General features: G+C 46.8%; 1 long non-coding RNA gene across 1 annotated transcript in view; it reads left to right on the forward strand.

Annotated features, from left to right (window-relative positions):
- LOC137503917 (uncharacterized) overlaps window positions 1-16,268 on the forward strand; it is a 36,836-nt gene extending 20,568 nt beyond the window's left edge. The window contains exons 2-3 of the long non-coding RNA XR_011019376.1: window positions 12,948-13,088; window positions 16,051-16,268. This is a non-coding gene — a long non-coding RNA (uncharacterized lncRNA). The remainder of the gene's footprint in view (window positions 1-12,947; window positions 13,089-16,050) is intronic.
- Window positions 16,269-19,387: the final 3,119 nt, after the last annotated feature.

Below are 19,387 nucleotides of genomic sequence, written 5' to 3' on the forward strand. Positions count from 1 at the left end.
CCCCCGCCGCCGCCGCTCCCCCCTTACCTCGCACTCGCAGACCTCAGGATCAGCGACGACCCGACCAATACGAGCGGGCGCCGGACGCACCCGCTCTATATGCGGCAGTGATGTCACTTTCGCATATCAGTGCGGGCGCTGGGTCCAAGCGCCCGCACGATTGGTCGCCACCTGATCGAGGTCTGAGTGAAGTGGCGGCGGCTGGAGGGAGCCGCGGACAGAGGGGGTGAGCGGCGGCCGGGCAGCCTGGGTGCAATGCACCCGCCCAGGTGCGGCCCTGCGGGCACCCCTGGGGAAGAGATCCGTGGCACCCCAGGACAGATTGGGGGCACGTGCCCCCCCCCAAAATAGGGCTAGCGACGCCCCTGTATTGAATATTACTGTGTATGACCTTTTGCCTGTATCTCTGATTACTCTCTGCCTTACGATTCTGTACCTCTGCCAATCTGATCTGTTGCCGACTTCTGCCTGAACACTCACTCTGATTTAGCCTTACGACTCTGTACCTTTGCCACTCTGATCTGTTGCCGACTACTGCCTGAAATACTCACTCCGATTTTTGCCTGACGATTCTGTACTTCTGACTGACCGATCTGTTACTGACTTTGCCTGTACGACCACTCTTTGTGAGTGATAGCCCCTGTCACTCAGGGCTATCACTCTTCAGTGCTCCTGTTATTTACTGTGCACCCAATCACGTGTGATCACACTTTTGAATAAAATACTGACTATTGTGCTGATAGAGCTTGTTCTGACCATCAGATACATCACTGATCATTACATAACAACAGACCGATCTCATTATGGAGGCCTTATGCGCGCAGGTTCAGGCTTTAACTACAGCTGTCGAGCAGTTAAACAATACTGTTACATCACAACAGGCTCAGCTAAATCTCCTGTCTGATGCTGTACGCAACTCGCAGGGATCTGCATCATCATTGCCTCCCTGTGGTGTAATTGAACCTAAAATGGCGCTCCCAGAGAAATTTTCAGGTCTTAGGTCAGATTTTAGAAACTTCAAAAACAGGTGCATGTCTTATTTTGAAATGAGACCCCCTATTGTCAGGCACTGAATTACAGAGGGTAACCCTCATTAAAACCTTATTACACTGGGATTCTCAAACCTGGGCCTATAATCTGCCTGGCGGTCACGAGGCCTTGTCGTCCGTGCAGGCATTTTTTAAGGCTATTGCAGTCATTTATGATGATTCAGACATTGCCGCCACTGCAGAGAGAAAGTTGAAAAACCTCTGTCAGGGTCATGGTACAGTGGAAGATTATGCCTCTGAATTTAGGAAGTGGGCAGTCTATTTTAGGTGGGAGCATTTTGCTTTGTTATATCGTTTTCTCACAGGGTTATCAGAGTCAGTATCAGATGTCATGATTAGCGACCCAGAACCAAAATCATTAGATGAGGCTATCACGTTGGCTATCAAGATCGATCGTAGGATTCTATACCATAAACAGCGCAGATCACGTGCTTCTCATAAGATTGTTTTTTCTACCTCCTCGGTCACGGCTAGCTCTGATGAACCGATGCAAATAGGTCACTCCAAACTATCTGTGTCTGAGAAAAAAAGGAGAAAGAAAGAGGGTCTTTGCTTATACTGTGGGGAGAAGGGTCATCTTGTCCAAAATTGTTGTAAGAAGTCATAAAACTTCTCCGCCTAGGTGTAGTAGGAGGTACTACCCTAGGCGAACCTGTTTTACCTCCAAAGAATGCTAAGGTGTTATTACCCTGTTCACTTACGTGGGAAAATCAAGTTTACTGCACTCAAGCCTTTATTGACTCAGGCTCTGCAGCAAACTTTATTGATCTGGATCTAGCCTTAAATTGGAATATTCCCATTCTTCCCATGGAAAGGCAGATCTACGTAACCGCCATCGATGACTCTCCCCTACAGAACAAGCAACCTCTCTCGCAGACCCCTCTTCTCACTTGTCATGTGGGGGTTCTGCATAGAGAGGAAATACAATTTTATGTTCTGAACATGTCCTCCTTGACCATAGTCTTGGGTCTCCCTTGGTTGCGTAAACATTATCTTCAAATTGATTGGAACACAGGGCAATTGCTGGCATGGTCCCCAGCCTGCCAAAAAATCTGTTTGGAGAGAATTGCCATGTGTTCTACTGAAATTCATGTTGAGGGTATTCCTCCTCAGTATGTCACATATTCAGTTGTGTTTTGCCCTCGCTCTGCTGACAAACTTCCCCCTCACAGGGAGTTTGATTGTCCCATAGACTTAAGACCCGGTTCCATGCCCCCAGGGGTCATTTATACAACCTCTCAGGTCCAGAACAAGTGGCCATGAAAGATTATATCAAGGAAAACCTTGAGAAAGGTTTCATCCGTCCCTCTAAATGACCAGCAGGGGCAGGATTCTTTTTTGTTCAAAAGAAAGACGGTGGACTCCGTCCTTGCATTGATTATAGAGCTTTGAACAAAATTACCATGCAGAATCGCTACCCCCTGCCGTTAATCGAGGATTTGTTTTCACAAGTTTCTGGGGCCCAACCAGGGGAGGACTGGGACCTTTTGGCCTGGGGGGACAACACAAACTAGAGGCCCGTTTCACGGCATCCCCAGCCCAAAGCTTTATCTTTCTTGTGTGCAAATCTTCAAATTGTGATGACTAACAGCCCCAGCCACACACACACACACACACACACACACACTATCTACCTGATGCCTAACCCTATTTCTCCGCACAATCTACCTGTCTGTGTCTGATGCCTAACCTTAAAGGAGTTATCAGGCTTTTTTTTTTTATGAAAATAAGTGCTACTTACCCAGGGCTCGTCCAGCCCCAAGCTCCCAGCATGTCCCTTGCCGCAGCTCTGCAGTCAGCTGTTCGCTGCCGCTGCCTCCCAACCCCCTCCAACTACCTGTTTGACAGTGCCTAACTGCCTGCCTCCCCCCTCCCCTGCCGCCAATCACACCACAAGAAGAAAAAACGTTCCCCCTCAGGCCAGGGTCAGAATGGGGATGATTATCACACAAAAAAAAACTCAGAGGGCACTGGCCTGGGCAGAGAATTGAATTTGACAGCAGTAGCAGGCAGGCAGCAAAGTGTGAGTAACTCAGTGACAAGAAGGGAGAAGAAGTACAGAAACAAAATTTATAAAAACCACCTTCTCCTCTGGCAACCTGGACCCGACCTCCTCTATCCTCCTGTCTCCTCAGTCCTACACCTGCTCTTCCTCCACAGCAGCAAGCAGCTAAATACTTATAATGTCCTTAACTTGTAATATTCACACTGTCTGTCCTTGTATTGTTTTTTGTTTGTGTTTGTTAAGCAACTGCCAAGACAAATTCCTTGTAGGTGCAAACTTACTTGGCGAAAATAAATTGATTCTGATTCTGATTCTATAGGTGGCATCTCCGACTCCCAGCCCCCAGAGTGTCCGACTCCTCCAGCCAGGACAGCCAGCCAGCCACTCGTAGCCGCAGCTCCAGGCCTCCAGCCCCCCCAGCACAGAAAGCTGAAGAGTGAGACAGCTCACTCCGAGGACACCTCAGGCACAGCAGCACAGGGGAGGACTGTGTCCGACTCCTCCAGCCAGCCACTCGTAGCCACAGCTCCAGGCCCCCAGCCCCCCAGCACAGAAAGCTGAAGAGTTAGACAGCTCACTCCGATGACACCGCATGCACAGCAGCACGTTGCGGGCGGCAATGGCTCCAGGCTGGGGGAGGAGTCAAGCAGGGTCAACCCACCGGGCCGGAGAGGACCTATGCTATTTGTGTCCTTGTGCCGCTCACACCCACCGCAGGCTCAGCCACGCACAAGGGCACACCACGGCCGGCCGCCTCAGCCCCTTCTTTGATTGGATACTTCAACTTGCCGGGAAATATCGCGCGAGGTTGCGATCCCCACTGCGAACCTGTCACCTGTGGTATGTCTGCGGCCGCTGCGTATAGCAGCGGCTGGCCCTAATTACTTAAGATTCGGGCGGCCCGGGGGGCCCCCCTGGGCCAGTCCTCCCCTGGGCCCAACTGTTCTCCAAGTTAGACCTGAGAGGGGCTTATAACTTGATACGCATCCGACAGGGGGATGAGTGGAAAACAGCCTTCAACACACCCGATGGGCATTACGAATACTTGGTGATGCCCTTCAAGCTGTGCAATGTCCCTGCCGTGTTCCAGGAATTTGTTAATGAAATCTTCAGGTAGGTACTGGGAAGTTTCGTTGTGGTGTATTTGGATGACATTTTGATTTTTTCTAAAAACCTCAAGGAACACCGAGAACATGTTAAATATGTGTTGAACAAACTTAGACAGAACTGTCTGTATGCTAAGCTTGAAAAATGCTTGTTTGAAGTTTCAGAAGTATCATTCTTGGGGTACATCATATCCACCAATGGTCTATCCATGGACCCCAAAAAGGTCTCAGCGGTGTTGGAGTGGCCTCAACCCTCTGGCTTGAAGGCACTCCAAAGGTTTTTAGGATTTGCTAACTATTATAGGAAATTGATTTAGGGGTTCTCCTCAGTGGTCACCCTCTCACTGATCTAACCAAGAAAGGGGCAGATACCTACAATTGGTCTGCGGAAGCCAGCGCAGCTTTCTCTCAGTTAAAACCCTTTTTTGTTCTGCTCCTATTCTGCGACATGTGGATGTGACACGTCCTTTCGTTGTGGAGGTGGATGCCTCTGAGATAGGGGTGGGGGCTGTTCTGTCTCAACATTCAGGGCTTCAGGGACGGTTGCATCCGTGTGCACTCTTTTCACGCAAATTTTCACCAGCAGAAAAGAATTATGATATTGGCAACAGGGAATTGTTAGCCATCAAGATGGCTAACATCCGTGTGCACTCTTTTCACGCAAATTTTCACCAGCAGAAAAGAATTATGATATTGGCAACAGGGAATTGTTAGCCATCAAGATGGCTTTTGAAGAGTGGCGTCATTGGTTGGAGGGGGCGGAACATGTGATCACGGTATACACCGATCATAAAAGTCTGGAGTATATTGAAGGGGCAAAGAGGCTTAATCCGAGGCAAGCTCGTTGGGCACTCTTTTTCTCCAGATTCCGGTTTATAATAACATACAAACCTGGTAATAAAAACACTAAAGCAGATGCATTATCCCGTTGCTTTGAACCAGAGACAGTCCAGCCCTCATCTCCTGTTAACATACTGCCTGCGCATGTTGTGGTGGCCGCTACAGAACCCATGGAGGATCTGGCAACCACCCTGCAGCCGTTTCAGCATGATACTCCAGGGGGGAAATCAGAGGGTCTTCTGTTCGTACCGTTACATCTGCGCCTCCGAATCATACAGATGTTTCACGGCCATAAAAATATGGCACATCCTGGCATAACCAGAACACAAGAATTGTTGTCCCGTTGTGTGTGGTGGCCTTCACTTAAAAACGATTGTAAAGAGTTTGTGATGTCTTGTACGGTCTGTGCCCGGAGCAAACCTTTCCGGCAAGCTCCTGCAGGGACTTTGCAGCCTTTGCCTGTACCCACAGAAACATGGACTCACATTTCCATGGATTTTGTGGGGGAACTTCCTATGTCAGAAGGAAAGACTGTGATTTGGGTGGTAGTAGACCATTTTAGCAAAATGGTTCACTTTGTAACCCTAGGAAAACTCCCCTCTGCTCAAGAATTAGCAGATCTCTTTGTCACCCACATCTTTCGACTGCATTGGATACCAGAGAACATAGTTTCTGACAGGGGAGTGCGATTTGCCTCAAAATTTTGGCGAGCTTTCTGTCAGCAGTTGGGGTTGACCTTGTCCTTTTCCTCAGGATATCATCCCCAAATGAATGGTCAAATGGAGAAGATGAACCAGTCTCTAGTTTCTCCGTTGCTACGTAGCAGACTCCCAGCATGAATGGGTGAAATTCCTTTCTTTTGCGGAATTTGCCCATAACAATCTCAGGAATGCTTCCTCTAGGTTTTCCCCATTTCAAGTGGTCACAGGGAGGTCACCGAAGTTTTCTCCATTACCCGTGGCTAATTCTCCCTTTCCTACATTAGAAGGGTGGCAGGACTCTTTTAAAAGAATCTGGGCTTTGGTAAAAATCAACCTGGAAAAAGCTTTTGAAGTACAGAAGAGTCATGCGGATAGGAAGCGTTCTCCTGAGTGGGATTTTGCCCCAGGAGATATGGTATGGGTCTCCACCCGTCATATTGCTCTGAGACAACCCTCTGCTAAGTTGGGGCATAAGTATATCGGTCCATATCCCATTACTGAAAAGATTAATGAGGTGGCATATAGAGTTGCTCTGCCAGCCACAATGAGGGGTGTAAATGTCAGAAACAGTTTGGTTACCTCTGCAGCGGGAAGCGGCACAGCCGCCGCTTCCACGTCTGACGTCACTACGGCTGCGGCCGCGTCCTCACGGGCGCCTTTCGCTCCTTCTGGCAAAACTGGTCTCTCTCCACTGCATCAGCGCAGATCAGCACACGTGCACACCAAGCGGCAAGATATTTATGCGCTGAGGAGACGGGTCAGCTGATCTGCCGGTCAGCTGACCTCTGCTCGCCGTTCCTCCTTGCTGATTGGCTGACTCGCTTAGGGCGGGTCATTTGGATCTGCTTGTCGGTATTTAAGCTTAGAGCTGTCAGTGGCTCATTGTCTGTTGTTGCTGAAACTTCGCAGTAAAAGCTCTCAGACCTTAGTCAGATCCTTGTGTGCTTGAACCGGCAGGACCCCGGGGATTCGCACTTAGCTTAGGATTATTATTATTATTGTGTATTGAATATTACTGTGTATGACCTTTTGCCTGTATCTCTGATTACTCTCTGCCTTACGATTCTGTACCTCTGCCAATCTTATCTGTTGCTGACTTCTGCCTGAAATACTCACTCCGATTTTTGCCTGACGATTCTGTACTTCTGACTGACCGATCTGTTACCGACTTTGCCTGTACGACCACTCTTTGTAAGTGATAGCCTCTGTCACTTAGGGCTATCACTCTCCAGTGCTCCTGTTATTTACTGTGCACCCAATCACGTGTGATCACACTTTTGAATAAAATACTGACTATTGTGCTGATAGAGCTTGTTCTGACCATCAGATACATCACTGATCATTACATAACAACAGACCGATCTCATTATGGAGGCCTTATGCGCGCAGGTTCAGGCTTTAACTACAGCTGTCGAGCAGTTAAACAATACTGTTACGTCACAACAGGCTCAGCTAAATCTCCTGTCTGATGTTGTACGCAACTCGCAGGGATCTGCATCATCATTGCCTCCCTGTGGTGTAATTGAACCTAAAATGGCGCTCCCAGAGAAATTTTCAGGTCTTAGGTCAGATTTTAGAAACTTCAAAAACAGGTGCATGTCTTATTTTGAAATGAGACCCCTATCGTCAGGCACTGAATTACAGAGGGTAACCCTCATTAAAACCTTATTACACGGGGATTCTCAAACCTGGGCCTAAAATCTGCCTGGCGGTCACGAGGCCTTGCCGTCCATGCAGGCATTTTTTAAGGCTATTGCAGTCATTTATGACGATCCAGACATTGCCGCCACTGCAGAGAGAAAGTTGAAAAACCTCTGTCAGGGTCATGGTACAGTGGAAGATTATGCCTCTGAATTTAGGAAGTGGGCAGTCTCTTCTAGGTGGAAGCATTTCTCTTTGTTAGATCGTTTTCTCACAGGTTTATCAGAGTCAGTATCAGATGTCATGATTAGCCACCCAGAACCAAAATCATTAGATGAGGCTATCACGTTGGCTATCAAGATCGATCGTAGGATTCTATACCATTAACAGGGCAGATCACGTGCTTCTCATAAGATTGTTTTTTCTACCTCTTCGGTCACGGCTAGCTCTGATGAACCGATGCAAATAGGTCACTCCAAACTATCTGAGTCTGAGAAAACCAAGAGAAAGAAAGAGGGCCTTTGCTTATACTGTGGGGAGAAGGGTCATCTTGTCCAAAATTGTTGTAAGAAGTCAGAAAACTTCTCCGCTTAGGTGTAGTACATGTACGCTTCCAGGAAGCATTAGGAGGACAGGAAACTTTTTGTGACTCAGAAAACCAGCAGCCTATGATAAGAGGCTGTCGTGTTTTCTGTGGGGGTATCACACTGGTGCGTGATGAGATAGCGTTTAGGTACGTGAGGTAGCATACAGGTAAATACAACAATAGTACAAAGCGTAGTCAAATTCTGACTAAGGTCAAGTACAGGTCAGAGATATCTAGGTACAAAGTACTTAAGCTAAATCGTAGTCAAATATTTGAGGAGGGTCATACGCGTGAATCAGATGTCATTCGTATTGCAAGGATCAGGCAATAACAGAGTCAGAGACAGGCCAAGTCGGTAACGTAAATCAGATGGCAGCGGTACAGAAGGACTAGACAAGAGCGAGGTCAGGAGGCAAGCGAGAAGTCGGTACACAGAAATTATACAATATGATGTTACAATAATATTACGAGAAAATATATGAAAATAACAAAGACTGACTAACTGGAGTACATATACTGTATATTGTGCGTCTACACAATATATTAATGTAGCGCAAAGTAGCTAGCTATTCCTAGAACCAGCGAACTGATTAGTATCAAGGTCAGCAAGAACTGAATGCTCTGGCCTTAAATACCAAAAGCACTCAACCAGTAGCCACTCCCATCTGGTGATGTCATCTAGTGACATCACCTGTTATCCTAAATCCTCCTCCTGAGCCTATAAGGCTCACTCAAACTCGCGCGCAACCCAAAGCTCGCATCACGCACGCACGAGTCAGAAGACACCGCCGGAGGGACACTGGGGATGCCGCCAGAAGACTCCAGCGCAGAAGCCCCGCCGCTCGCCCGGACCACGCCGGAGACGCCGCGGGACCTGCCGCAGGTAAGCACATTACATTACACTTCCCCCTTGAGGAGTGGTCTCTGAACGCTCTCCTCCAGGCTTATCAGGAAATTCTAGATGAAAATCCTGAAGTAACTGATCAGCGTGGATCTGACGGGCTGGAACCCAACACCTTTCCTCTGGCCCATACCCTTTCCAATCCACTAAGTACTGTACAGAACAACGAACTTTCCTGGAGTCTAAAATGTTCTCAATTTCATATTCCGGTTCACCATCCACCTCTATTGGCGGAGGAGGGGCTGAGGATAAAATTGTGTTGGCTGCTGGTTTTAGGAGAGAAACATTAAATGAATTGACTCCTCTACAGAGCAGGGACAAGGTCCTCCAGCACCCAAGGCTGAGACACCAAAGTGCGCCCCTCCATCCCTCCCACCCCAGCTGTCACACACTGATTGCTATTAGACTAAGAGGGCCACAGGGCCCACAACCTCCCCAACACCTTAATATCTAGTTATCTGGCGTGTAGTCACTGCTATGTATCCCCTTTTATTATTTCTTTCTGCTTCATACACAATTGGGAATGACAGCTGAATGAATTGTGCGCCCCCTCCTACACTGCGCCCTGAGGCTGGAGCCTCTCCAGCCTATGCCTCGGCCCGGCCCTGCTCCTCTAATAGACTGAGGTAATGTCACCCTGTAAACCACATCGTTAATCTCCTGAATGGGATAAGGACCAATAAACCTAGGACCCAATTTCACAGAGGGTTGACGTAAAGGGAAGTTTCGGGTGGAAACCCATACAAAATCCCCCGAGGAAAATTCAAATTCAGGTTAATGTCTGACATCAGCATATTTTTTCTGTCGAGACACAGCATTCTGTAAATTTCGGTAGCATCTTGGAATGTCTCAGGTTCAAAAGTTCTTGATAAGGCATCAGCCTTTATATTTTTAGACCCAGGTTTGCTCGTTATTAGAAAATTAAAATGAGAATAGAACAGTGCCCATCGGGCTTGTCTGGGGTTAAGTCTCTTAGCACCTTCAATATATTCTAAATTTTTGTGGTCTGTGTACACTGTTATAGGATGAACTGCTCCTTCTAACCAGTGCCTCCACTCCTCGAAGGCCATTTTTACTGCTAAGAGTTCTCAGTTGCCTACATCGTAATGACGTTCAGCAGAGGAGAACTTCTTAGAAAAGAATGCACAAGGATGTAATCGCTCTGGGCGGCCTGAAAACTGGGAGAGTACGGCTCCAACTCCTAGGTCAGAAGCATCCACCTCGACTATGAAAGGTAGATTTACATTGGCATGGGTGAGGATAGAAGCTGAGCAAAATGCATTCTTAAGATCCGAAAATGCTTTATAGGCCTGAGGTGACCAATTGACTGGGTCTGCATCCTTTTCGGTTAAATCGGTCAACAATGCAACCAAAGCGGAAACATTTTTAATGAACCTGTGATAATAATTAGCAAATCCTATGAATCGTTGAATGGCCTTGAGGCCCTTGGGAGGTGGCCAATCCTGGATTGCTGATAATTTCTTTTCATCCATGGACAGACCGGTATCGGAAAAGACATAGCCAAGGAAAGGAACCTGTGTAACTTCAAATAGACATTTCCCAAATTTAGCAAATAATGAGTTCTCTCTTAGTTTTTGTAACACAAATCTCACATGTCACCGATGTTCAGATAAAGAATCAGAATATATTAGAATGTCGTCCAAATAAACGACCACAAATATTCCTAATACATCCCTAAAGACATCATTTACAAAGTCCTGAAAAACAGCTGGTGCGTTACATAACCGGAAAGGCATTACAAGATATTCGTAATGCCCGTCTTGGGAAGGCTGTCTTCCACTCATCTCCGTGACGAATTCTAATCAGGTTATATGCCCCTCGCAAATCTAACTTAAGGGGCCCATACACATAATGATTTTCCCACCGACATACAGCAGATTCAATCACGGTGATCGAATCTGCTGTGAAATCTTTGCGCAAACGTTGACCGAATGATCGATTTCCGACCGAAATTGACCGTTCCCGTCGATTCCCATCGTTCCTGCCCGTGCGGAAGATTTCGCTCGATCGCCGGTGGGTCGGGAGTGCTTCAATAGCAGCGTTCTAATGTCCGACGACCGATGCAATACAGTAGCAATTCATTACCTGATCTGGCCGGCGCGTGTCCCCACTCTCCCCGCTGCTCCTTCCCCGCTGGGCTCCGAGTCTGGCAGGCCCTCTACTGTTTAAACTTCCCCGGACAGGAAAGGACGCTGGAGCCCTGAAACCGAGCGCAGAGAAGAAGACAGCGGAGACCGGGGGACTCAGATGGTAATCTTATTCTGTCCCCTGTAATCGATACAGGGGCGCAACCCTCCATCTTTTTTTCCACAAAGAAAAAGCCGGCGCCGGCTGGTGAAGTGGATGGGCTAATAAACCCCTTCTCTAAGTTTTCTTTAATGTATTCTTTCATAGAAAGTTTCTCAGGCCCTGTGAGGTTGTAAAGGTGACTCGTGGAGGCATAGTACCGGGCAACAAATCAATGAAATGCAAATACCAAGTTGATACAAATTGTATGTTCATTTCTAAGCAAATATGTGAAGCCTGAAATTGGAACACACACACACTTCTATAAATATAGGGCAATCACATATTTAATCATAAATTACATTTTTATAGAATAAAGTATTAGAACAGGAGATGTATGTTTGCCCAGTACAAGTGTTGCCTTTGCCTCTGAGAGACTGATGTTTTGTGCTACATGCCCATTGCTTCACTTTACCCATACTCAACACAAATGTCCAACAAGCAGAGATATATCCCCCAAATTTTCCAACCCTCAGCACATAAACAAAGCCTCTCAATAGTGTGATATCTCTCATGTGTGACAAGGTTTACTTAACCTCCACAATATTTCCCACACTCAGTACAAATATGACTAGTCATCAGTGTGAGATTACGCGTGACAAAATGTAATTTCCATACAAAACGTTTCCCACGCTCAGCACATGAATATGGCAGTGCTATGTGTCATGAGACATCCAATGCTGGTGTCCTACAAACACACAACACCACCGCTAGGACTAGTGAGCCCAATCGCATTCTGACTGGTGCAACCTGTCAATGAAGACACTGGGATATGAGAGGCGCGGCCTTCTCAACTGGGGGCGTGATTACTTGTAATGCACTTTGGGAGAACATTGTTCACACCCTATCCCATAGAGCTATATCAATCCATACCATGCACTGAGAAGGACCAAAAAGTATGAAACAGGCTTGCTTGTATGTTGGGTTGATGTGGCTCTGTAAACTGTATAAACTATAAGCTTGCTTTACACCAGTGGTTCTGGATGTGCAGCCTTGCTTTCAGGGGCATAAAAAGACGATCTGCATATTCAGGAGTGATGCATCATGGGAAACCACAGTTGCTCACTTACAGCTTAGTTATTGAAAATGCAATGGGGTTGATTCACTATAACAAATAGCAAGCGTTATCGCCTGTAATGCTCTCTATCTCCTTTTTCTCCCCTTACTGCATGCTTAGTGTGCCTTATCAGAGTTAATGTGCCTTATCAGAGTTAGCGTGCCTTATCAGAGTAGCGTAGTGAGCGCTACAAACGTATGCCTGCTAATTGGCAATGACGAGAACTCCAATCCCTTTAAAGAACATTATCCCCGCACTTTGATTGGCCCAATAGGCTGCCTGTCACTTGACAGGAAACTTGACAGGCAGCCTATTGGGCCAATTAAAGTGCGGGGATAATGTTCTTTAAAGGGTTTGGAGTTCTCGGACCCGCAGGGGCTCAGGGGAGGATGAGTGGAGCTCTCGTCATTGCCAATTAGCAGGCATAAGTTTGTAGCGCTCACTATGCTACTCTGATAAGGCACGCTAACTCTGATAAGACACGCTAAGCGTGCAGTAAGGGGAGCAAAAGGAGATAGCGTGCATTACAGGAGGTAACGCTCACTATTTGTTATAGTGAATCAACCCCCTTATGATTTAAGAAGGCGGCATTACATTATTCATGAAAAATAAATCAAGTCCCTATAAAATATAAAAACATTTTATTTAAGAATTCCCCTGTGCTTTTCTTGCTGATAAAATCCTCTAATATGTTTATGCTTTACAGTAGAATATTTTCTATTTTATAATGTTTTGTCTTTTCTCTGTCTTCTAGTGCGAAATTCCACCTGCAGTGATTTTAAGCACGGCACAGCTGTGCACATCGCTGCTTCCAACCTTTACCTCAGAGTTGTCAAATGTTTGCGGGAACACGGACCAGCAGAACACGGACCACAGAGCCAGCCCATCAGTTAGGGTAAGGAAGTCAATCATGGCTGTATTCAGCATCTGTGCTGCCACATACTCACACTGATCATACATCATTTTCTGCAACATCCCCCTGCAAGTTGTGTGATTCCAGTTGTGATATTTAATATTTCATGCAAAGAGTTATTCACTAGTACTATATAATATTGTTTGCCTTTGTGTCTCTGATGCCTATTCCGATTCATCGAGTTTCTTGTATGGCGGCTATCTGTATCTTGTCTTTTTTATAGGGATGGGACAGCGAATCCCTCGAATATTGGGAAATATTCGGGATTCATGGATTCAAATCCCGACGCCATTTACCTCTCGCCGAATCCCTACGCTGCGTCCCCGCGCATCCGGCGCTTGCCATTGTCCTCCTCCACCCCCCCCCCCCCCCCCCCGCTTGCCCCCTGCATAGTTGAAGTATCTGCTCACCTATACAGAGCAGAGCGGCAGACCTCACGCTGACTTCCTTGTTCCCTCTAGTGACCGACTTCAACTATTGCGTCATCAGTAAAAGCCGATCCGGCCACTAGGGGGAGCCAGGAACTAAGGAAGAGGTCGGCCGCTCTGCGCTCCACGGGGAAGGAAAGCGAGTGCTTATTTATTCAGGGCAGGGGGGGCAAGCAGAGGAAGCCACGGGGGGGACGGAAGCACGGGGCTACCAATATTGAAGGACCCTATACCTGGCTACCAATACTGAAGGACCCTATGCCCTGCTACCAATACTGAAGGACCCTATGCCCTGCTACCAATACTGAAGGACCTTATACCCTGCTACCTATACTGAAGGCCCCTATACCCTGCCACCTATACTGAAGCCACATATACCTTGCTAACTATACTGAAGGACCCTATACCCTGCTACCTATACTGAAGGCCCTTATACCCTGCTACCTATACTGAAGCCACATATACCTTGCTAACTATACTGAAGCCACATATACCTTGCTAACTATACTGAAGTCACCTATACCCTGCTACCTATACTGAAGCCACATATACCTTGCTAACTATACTGAAGGACCCTATATCCTGCTACCTATACTGAAGGCCCTTATACCCTGCTACCTATACTGAAGCCACATATACCTTGCTAACTATACTGAAGGACCCTATACCCTGTTAACTATACTGAAGCCACATATACCTTGCTACCTATACTGAAAGACCCTATACCCTGCTACCAATACGGAAGGCCCCTATACCCTGCTACCAATACTGAAGGCCCCTATACCCTGCTACCTATACTGAAAGACCCTATACCCTGCTACCAATACGGAAGGCCCCTATACCCTGCTACCAATACTGAAGGCCCCTATACCCTGCTACCTATACTGAAGGCACATATACCTTGCTACCTTTACTGAAGGCACATATACCTTGCTACCTATACTGAAGGCACCTATACCGAAGGCACATATACCTTGCTACCTATACTGAAGGCACATATACCTTGCTACCTATACTAAATGCCCCTATACCCTGCTACCTATACTGAAGGCACATATACCTTGCTACCTATACTGAAGGCACATATACCTTGCTACCTATACTGAAGGCACCTATACTTAGCTAGCTATACATACTGAAGGCTCCTGAACCTAGCTAGCTATACTGAAGGCACCTATACATTGCTAGCTATACTGAAGGCACCTATACCTTGCTAGCTATACTGAAGGCACCTATACCTTGCTAGCTATACTGAAGGCATCTATACCTAGCTAGCAATACTGAAGGCACCTATACTTAGCCAGCTATACTGAAGGCACCCATACCTAGCTAGCTATATGGAAGGCATCTATACTTAGCTAGCTATACTGAAGGCACCTTTACCTAGCTACCTATACTGTGGGCACCTATGCCTGGCTACCTATACTGTGGACAACTATACCATAGATCGCACAATTCTTTGGTGCAGGATTCGTAAGATTCGTGATTCGAAAGGTTTGAGATATTCGAGAACCTTTTTAGATTCGGATTCGAAGAAATTGTGGATTTGTCTCATCCCTACGTTTTTATGTTCTTTCAGTAGATTTGTCTCTGCTCCGGTGGCGAATAATGTTCTTACATTCCATTCCTTAGTCGACTTCTCTTATTCTTTTTTGATTTCTGGGGCTTCACAGAATGGTTTTTTAACAATTAGGTTTTACGGGAACAGGAAGTTGGCCTATTGCCCAACCCCCAGACTTGGAGGACCAGGGTATCCTATTTAGTCTGGAACATCACCTTTGACCAGTCCAGCTAGCTAGGGAGACCCTACTAGTAGCTAGGCTACTGCCGCCATAGCTCTCAGGTTCATTTGTTCACGCAAGCCCCACCACTGCGACAAAGTAAGGATAAGCTTGCCCCCATACAATAGCTCTTATTGTATTGGGTCCCCTTATAGTGGCATTTTTACCCCAGGTGGTCTAGTGGTCCCCCTTATAGTTTTTGTTGTCAACCTCCCTGGCGGTAACCCCGACCTGAGCTCGTGGTAGGAAAAATGAGCTGCAAGCGGTAAGCCCGAACTCAGGTGGGGGTAGCCGATTCCCTGCTTTGCAATGCAGTTTTGGAGTCCCACGTGCGATCGGCACTGCGCAGCGGGATTCCAGCCTCTCTGCCCAGCTATTTGCCACTTTCGGCAGCTTCTCTGGCCGCCAGGATCCCCATACCCTCGCTCTTGTTCCAGAGACCCGGCGGCCAATCAGAGCGGAGGAGCGGCGTGACATCATGAGATGAGAAGAGATGAGAGAGAGAGAGAGAGAGAGAGAGTGAGAGAGAGAGAGAGAGAGAGAGAGAGAGAGAGAGAGAGAGGAGCATTTCCCTATGTTTTCCTTTTACACTGTACAATAGAGAGCTTGCATGAGATACAATATAGAGAAGCTGCATGTATATAGAGAATCTAGCGTGTCTAATTCCTCCTCATTTGTCTCTAATCACAAGTTGTAATTTGATCTCTCCCCTGTGTCACCTGACTGCCATGACAGATAAGCTCATTTGAAACCACAGGATGTTAACAGTATAGCCATTTGGTTCCCAACTGCTTCTGCCTTACTGTTACTGATGTCTGCAGGGATTTTGCCTGCTCTCTGCCTGCCACCTGCACCAAAGTCTGCTTGGATTTTGACTACTCTCTGCCTGCCGCCTGCACCGACCTCTGCCTGGATTTTGACTACTTTCTGCCTGCCGCCTGCATCGACCTCTGCCTGGATTTTGACTATTCTCTGCCTGCCGCCTGCACCAACTTCTGCCTGGACTTTGACTACTATCTGTCTGCCTTATTTGTACAGTTTCACAATTTTTTAAGTTTATTCATAAATGTAATGAATTCAACAATTTTGTATTCTAGTTTTTTATTTCTATACAGAATTTCTACCAGACTTCAATTCTGACATATTTTGATGAGTTATGACTTAAGAATTGGAGGCCTAAAATTCTTTAAAAAATGTATGGCTTTTGACTCATAATTCGAGAAAGAAATGCACGGCCAGGGAGGTTAATCTAGTGCCCTAATCTTTCTTATAGATTTTGCTGGTGGTCTAGCCATTTGTATGTGGTCTGGTGTTAGTCATTGAGAACATTCAAATAAATCTTGTATTGTTAGTCATTGAAGGTTTTACCTATACAACTTTTATTATGTCCTGGTGGTCTAGTGCAGGACTTTTCAACCTGTGGTACGCGTACCACCAGTGGTACTTTGCTGTTGGCCAGGTGGTACAAACCAGGTTTGCCTGCCACTTTATTTGACCACCTGCCACTTGTCCTGGTCCTGTCCTGCTTCCACAAAGTTTGGCTCCCCCTCCCTCTCTCCTAGCTGTGCTGCTCTGTGGCATACTTCAGACCTCAGATCAGTTGGGAAGAGACAGCCAGGCAAACGGTGCAGTGGTGTACCCTGGGGGTACTTACCTTGGGGAGGGGGAGGCACTTGGATCCTAAAGAGGCTTCCCCCTTCCTCCTCATTAGAGGGGATCAAGCACTGGGAGCCCAAGTTCTTCTTGTTGGTGTGTGCGCACGCACAGTACCTGCTCTCCGTTGAGGCTCCAGGGAGAAACAGCTAAGCCTGATTGCGTCCATCTACTGCGCATGCACACTGGTGGTACTTGAAAATGTTCAGGCGATAAAAGTGGTACAATTAGTGAAAAGGATGAAAAGCCCTGGTCTAGTGGTCTTTCCTCCTCTATAGGCAGAAATTAGCAGTTGGAATCATGGTGGGTAGGTATTTGCTCACCTCTCTCTATGCCAGTGATGATCAGTGCTCCACTACCTGTATTACAGACAGCTGCCTTCAGCCACATGTACTGGTTGATGATGTGTACTGGGTGATAATGTGTACTGGCTTGGTGATGTCATCAGGCTGGAACTCAGCAACATAAAGAAAGCCAGCTGCAGTGCAGCACACAGGTCGGCTGCATTCATTGGTAGAAAGAGGGAGACATAAGATCATACTTACCTTTGCATCCCTCTTATTTGCCTAAGACTATAGGCGGAAGGGGGTCATTCTCATAAATGCCTCCTTAAAAGATAATATTTTATAGAGTAAAGCTGGGCATTCATGTAACACTTTTTGCTTTCAGTCCCCAGCCAATTCAATTACTTGGATTGAATATTCTGGTCATCTATTGGCCCAATAAATCTGGCCGATACCTTTTTGATTAATTGTAATCAGTCTATCGATCAAAAGTTTAATCGGACATGTTGTAAAATGTCTATGTGATGTATGGGGGGGATGCTGTTGGATTGATAGTCCACAGTCCAGTCTGTGTTCAATATCTTTCTGCTGAAATCTATTGAGACTGAGGGTGCCATGTAGGGAAGGTACAAACAGTGTTGGACCTACCATGAAGCCATCTGAATCTTCAGGCAGCAAAATGTAGGGGGTGGTGCCAGAGACATCTATATGCTGAGTGACTGCAGCGGAAGCAATTACCTGACCCATCCTGTCCTCACTTGCACTGTACCTCAAGCCCCGTTTCTATGGGTGTGCAAATAATGCAATCACCCGGGGCACCAGATTGAGCAGCAGGAGAGGAGCGCAGCGGCGGTGGGAGCAGGCATAGTAGTTACAACTCACCTTTCGCCGCAGATCCCCCGCAGCCTCTATCTTCTTCCTCTCTCAGGCACCCATCGCGTTGGTAACAGTGCCCCTTGTGATGATGTGACCGCATGTTATCACTCCGCGCGATGTCCTGGTGTCTCCGGGCGGTATTCCATATGCGCTACTGGCGCCTAGCATCTGACATCAGCGTGTATGGATAGCTATATAATAGCAAAGCAGATAATAAATGGCCTCAAGCTCCATTTTATCCTGGTTCAAACAATGATAACTTTATTGCACAAACATAGATCAAGTCACAGGAAGGCTCCTTTAAGGAACCAATGCACAAGTATTAATTAAAAAACTATTTTCTGTGCAGAAAGTTTTTACATTAAAAACCACAAGAGCCTGCCCACATTGCCCCTCTATAGATGCTAGGTTTGCGTGCATGGAGTCTGTCCGCAGACTTCTATGCTCCATGCACTCAAGCCCAGACCACCTAACTGTCATCCAACAGCGCACCACCAAGCACACAGCAGCTGCCTCCCCCTAATGGGGATAAGTCCTTTCAGGATATAAAGCACAAAGCTGCAGCAAAATTGTATTAGCCGGCTTAAGCACAAAAAAGCAGGTTAGTAGACTTAGCAAGCCACATAGAGACAATGCTGCCCATACATCATTCCTCCAGCGTTAATCATAAATGGTTATACTTACGTTAGTTAGTCCACAGGGTATGGCTTCTCCCAACTGGATACCAGAGCGCTTTTTTCATCAGATGATCTGTAGCTGTCACTGTTAAAGGCAGTCACATATCAGATGTCTTCCTTATATGGGAGCTCAATTTTCTCCTAGTGCTTCCCAATGTTTCACCCCAGTGCCACCGCATACAGTATCTCCCTGTTTCTGGGTTGTTTGCACTCGGCTGCCATCACCCTGTCAGACCTTGCGATCAGTACTTGTTCCTGCCGGCTGGCTGTGTCAGCATAAGGTGGCAGGGGACGCTAGTACAGCGTGGTGTGAGATCAGGCTCCTCCCACCGACTAGTTTCGCGTCACATGACGCTTCATCAGGGCGTATGAAAATGTGACGCAAAACTGATGGTGGGAGGAGCCTGGTATCCAGTTGGGAGAAGCCATACCCTGTGGACTAACACAAGTATAACCATTTATGATTAACGCTGGAGGAAAGATGTCTGGGAAGCATTGTCTCTATGTGGCTTGCTAAGTCTACTAACCTGCTTTTTTGTGCTTAAGCCGGCTAATACAATTTTGCTGCAGCTTTGTGCTTTA

This window comes from Hyperolius riggenbachi, chromosome 4 (assembly GCF_040937935.1).
Source record: "Hyperolius riggenbachi isolate aHypRig1 chromosome 4, aHypRig1.pri, whole genome shotgun sequence".
Classification (NCBI taxonomy): Eukaryota; Metazoa; Chordata; class Amphibia; order Anura; family Hyperoliidae; genus Hyperolius; species Hyperolius riggenbachi.